Consider the following 5,171-nt stretch of genomic DNA (forward strand, 5'->3'; position numbering starts at 1 on the left):
ACGTCATACCTCCTGAACTGTGTGTTGTGTAATAATATAATTTTACACATACAAAATGTGTGCCTCTGTAACTTACAAAATGATAGGTGGCTGAAATATGAATCAACATAGTTCCGGCGGCGGGTGCGGCCGAGTGGTTCTGGGCGCTTCAGTCTGGAACCACGCGACCATGACGGTCGCAGGTTCGAACCCTGCCTCGGTCATGGATGTGTGTGATGTCCTTAGGTTAGTTAGGTTTAAGTAGTTCTAAGTTCTAGGGGACTGATGACCTCAGATGTTAAGTCCCATAGTGCTCAGAGCCATTTTTGAGCCATAGTTCCACATAGGAAACGTTGCACTATCTTCGTGGTTATGAACATGGTTTATTAAGTTATTTTCCAGGAAGATACAGCAACAAGATACAATTGTTTTAATAGATAGTTACTTTTTTCTGACTTGGAGCTGATGTAGTGAAACCAGCTGTGTGTAAACCACATTTATATCATGTTGCTACAAACCTTCAAAGTGTTAGGGGTGGATGCAACTTGCTATACATAATACTTCGCTACGTACTGATGGATGTGCTGGTGGCGGGACGTTCAGTGTCAACGACAAATCCGTGTTACTGGGGAGTACTTTGGACGGATAATTTCATCCCCAAGCATTCTACTCAACACATTAATGGACCACCTCCGTTGGCGATCGGCAGGACGAGCCAACCTAGGATTTTCTGCAGTTCAGTAATGCATACCATCACGATTCATTGCACCATATTCTCTGAACGTGGATACATCAGAGAACATGACACTTTGTAAGGCGTCCAGAGTGAAATTACGTACAGCCCATTCGCAGAGAGTAGCTCTCCGACAGAAATCGTTCCCATGCAGCTCCTGGCTCAGTGAGAGGTGGTACCGATGAAACGCGTGTCCCTATACCATTCACCACACAGGTATAAGGCTGATACCAGTGACCACAGAAACGTCTTATAAGATGACATCGGGAGTGCGGTGTATTTCAGCAAAACCAGATGCCCCAGTTCCCTCACATCTCGCTGGTCTTCGCCCGTTACTGCCGCGTCTTCTCGAGGTATTTGTTTCTCCAAGTCATTGTTCAGCATGTAAAGACATAACGGTTGCTGGCATTCTTCGAACAGGATATCTCACTGCATACGCCATGGCTGCTTCATTGGCATCGAGTCGGCGTTTGCCGAGCACCAGCAACATTTCAACGCATTCGTTGGATGTATATACCGCGTTACTCGACATCAGAATCCGTGGAGCACCTGCCGTGTATTCGGCATCGAGAAAACTTCTCGCGCAGTGACGCCTGCGTTGTTACGTCTCGTCCTCAGGTCATTCAGAAGGCGGATTGCGTTATGCATTCTGGAACGTCGGCGCACAGTTGAACACATCACTTACATCAACTTTCCACCACCAGAACATCCATCTGCACACAGCCACGTTTTACGTACAGCGTGTTGCAACTGCTGCATCCACCCCTACCACTTTGAAGGTTCCTAGCTCTCAACATAAACGTAATAGAAATGTGAATTAAACTGATTTGGGCACGTCTGGTTTAAATACATAAGCCACATCACACAGAAAACTAATGTTATATTTAAAAAACGTATCTCGTTGCTGAAACTCTCTGTAATATAACTCAATAAACTGTATTCATAGCCTCACAGAAAGGGTGCTGTTTCTTGTGTGAACGTATCTCAATAAATATCCCGGTCACCTATTATTTCCTAGGTTACAAAGGCTCACACTTTACCTGAAACACCTTCTGTTTTGATAGTGTCTCAATGCGAGGCCTTCTCTCGCTCGCTCAACTCAGCAGACACCCGTTGACTCGTAACTGGGCGTGTACGTACAAACGAGAACTGCATCTTCTACTGGAATCCGCTATTATGGAGTGTTACTGTTATTACTCCTACAATGATAGGAAGTCCATACGCCTACTTATAATTTGTTACGGCTGTATTGGGGTACCATTAAATTAAAATCATGATAAAATGATTATCAGTTACATAAGAGACCATTTCTTGTATGACATGAAGACTGTTAAGCAGAAGAGACTAACAGCTACAAAGAAGCCTTTCTACCACTTATATCAAGTATTGTAGTACTGTTAATGATGCAGTTCTCGTTAATACATACACACTCAGCTGCTGAGTTGAGTGAGCGAGCGAATTCAGGCCTACCTTCGTGACGTACGCGCCGCGGCCTGTCTTTCTCGTTGGCATCGATCTTAGTGTATCGTATAGATGCGTCGTACAGTGATATATTTTTGCAAAAACATTCAGTGACATATTTGAATCCTGTCTGCAAAATGTGTTACGAATATAGTTATCAGTAAAGATGAAAAAAGTTAAAAGATCATGTCTGATGTGGCAGTTTTACAGCAGGAAATGTAGTAAGCGATGAACATTTTTCATTTTACCATTTTGTGGGAGTTTTTCAGATGGAACAAGTCTCATTAAAGTTTGAAATTATCTGTGAAATTTGTTGCAAGTCACTAATTGTTTTTATTCCAAAAGGCTCGATTGATATAGGTTAAGTTTTGCGCGTCGTGATCTAAGCTTCGTTTCCTCACCCAACCCCCAACACTTTGAGAGGTAGCTTGTTCTTATTTCCACAGTGGTTTATTATAGACAGTAAGTGAAATGTGTAACAAGCTTCGCTGAAATCAATCTTGTGGTTTTGGAGATCATCTGAAACATACATACATCCATTCATACATATATACACTTTTATAGACTGTATGTATGTACGGGTGTACACTGAAACGATATTGTATTTTAATATATATTTACCTATAAAGGGCAGTCAAATAAAAACGGGGCTGATGGGAAAAAGTGAGTAAACCGTTCGTTTTTTCAGACGTAATCACCATAATTTTTATGCCACTGTGAGACAAGACGGTCAGTGCTGTCATGGAAAAATGTTTTCTGTTGGCTACGAACCATTATTCCAAGCATCCGTGTACATCTTAGTCCGAAGCTTAACAACTGGAAACTGTGCAAATTGTAATGTAGAAATTATACGTATCTGGGATATGAGTCCTATCCTCCGGAAGAATTCCTTCGCTGCTGTAATAACATGATTACTCCTGCCCCCCCCCCCCCCCCCCGCCCTCCCTCACCTCCAGATACCCGTACCTGTTAAAGCGCCGCTTCAGGCATTGAGGGGCGGATCCAGTGTGCCGTCCAGCCTGGATGTGGTTTCTAGAAGGTTTCCCAAATTCCACTAGGTGGATACCGGGCTGATTCCCAAGTCCATACTCAGTTACATTATTCACAAAAAGAAAACTATCACTCACTCTCGCATGAATAACACAATACGCAGACATTTGGGATGCACATATTCCGGACACCCCTTAAACTAACTATACAAAATCCCTTAATAAACACGTCGACATTGTGATTTTGCTGAACTAAGACACAAGAATATTCCTTGCTTACGTCGAGATCAGAAGACGATGGTCAAGTGTTCTGTTCATATATAGGGTTTCCCAGTTCCCAAATGGCCAAACGGTCTTGCGGCAGTGGTAACACCGGTTCCCATCAGAACACCGTAGTTAAGCGCTGTCGGGCTGGGCTAGCTCTTGGATGGGTGACCATCCGAGCTGCCCAGCGCTGTTGGCAAGTGGGGTGCACTCAGCCCTTGTGAGGCAAACTGAGGAGCTACTTGGTTGAGAAGTAGATAGAGTCTCCGGTCTCGAAAACTGACATACTCCCCGGAGAGCGGTGTGCTGACCACGTGCCCCTCCATATCCGCATCCAGTGACGCCTGTGGGCTGAGGATGACACGGTGGCCAGCAGGTACCGTTGGGCCTTCATAGCCTGTTCGGGAGGAGTTTAGTTTTTCTTTTTTGTTTTTGTTAGTTCCCAAATTACTAATTCAAAACTTCTGAGCTATTAAGCCATGGTCGACGTACAGAACTTTCTCCTAATGTTTTTTCTCGCACTCAGACGAGCCCTATCAAACCCATCGCATTATCATGCGCGGATGTGCAGAAAGGCTGTTGTAAATGTCGTGTGACTAGGGCCTGGCGTCGAGTAGACCGTTCGCCGAGTGCAAGTCTTTCGGTTTGACGCCGCTGCGGCGACTTGCGCGTAGATGGGGATGAAATGATGATGATTAGGACAACACAACACCCAGTCCCTAGCCGGGTATCGAACCTGGGCCTGGATTGACATTCTGTTGCGCTGACCACTCAGCTACCGGGGCGGACAGAAAGGCTATTGAGATTTATCAACACCATAACAATTTTAACACAAAAGAGGAAAGTGTTAAATTAGATAACATTTTGATGTCAACATTACAACGTAAGAATGACGATCGATTACTTCCAATCGAGAATGTAGGCATTAGCAGCGACAGTCTCGTAGCTCACGTCACGTGATAGGCAACGATGCCTTCTACACTGCCTATATATTCGGCGCTCTCTCCAGTTCTGCTTGCATCTCTGAAGATGTCGCCCGCAGTCGGAGAGAAAACATTACGAGAAAATTATATACATCACCCAAGGCTTAAAAATCCGGAAATTTTGACTGATGTCAGTACCAGCTGTGGAAGCTTACATTGTATGACCCCCAATTACTTTTTGTCTAGAAGAAAAATAGAAAAATCTATTACAAATGTTAGCTAACAAGGGAAAATAAAACAGCATGCATGTATCTCTTTTTCTGCGAATAAATGAACGGAAGCACGCCTGTTTTAAATACCACCCTCGATTTGTTATCCGGTAATTCACTTGCTCTCCTACAGATATGTTCGTAAACGTATCGCAGCTTACCACATACGGAACAATGACCTCATGATGTCTTTGCAAGTTCTATACCAGCACACACTACAAGTACCTAGGTAACGTCACTCTTGCACTTCCTGAAGTTGGCAGGAGACAAGTGGAAACAGAAGGGAAATGTACACGGGTCATTCAGTCAACCGTCTTAGTTGAAGATTTGTATCAGTACGCTGTCAACCAACGAAGTGAAAATGGAAATACTACTTATCTGTAGAGAATGCAAGTTACGTAAATATGAAAAGTTATTGCAGTTACTGTTCCGCTAACTTACGTTCCCTACATGTGAATAGCAGTACTACCTTACCTCCATTGCCGTACGTAGTTCTGAATCATACCTGAGCCGTGCGCGGCTGGCGTTAACGCCGTTTCTTGCTTGACAGCTT

General features: G+C 43.9%; 1 pseudogene; it reads left to right on the top strand.

The window, feature by feature from the left end:
• The first annotated feature begins 3,507 nt into the window (after window positions 1-3,507).
• On the top strand, window positions 3,508-3,625 carry LOC126291672 (5S ribosomal RNA; annotated as a pseudogene).
• The last annotated feature ends 1,546 nt before the right edge of the window (window positions 3,626-5,171 follow it).

This window comes from Schistocerca gregaria, chromosome 1 (assembly GCF_023897955.1).
Source record: "Schistocerca gregaria isolate iqSchGreg1 chromosome 1, iqSchGreg1.2, whole genome shotgun sequence".
NCBI classification, from domain to species: Eukaryota; Metazoa; Arthropoda; class Insecta; order Orthoptera; family Acrididae; genus Schistocerca; species Schistocerca gregaria.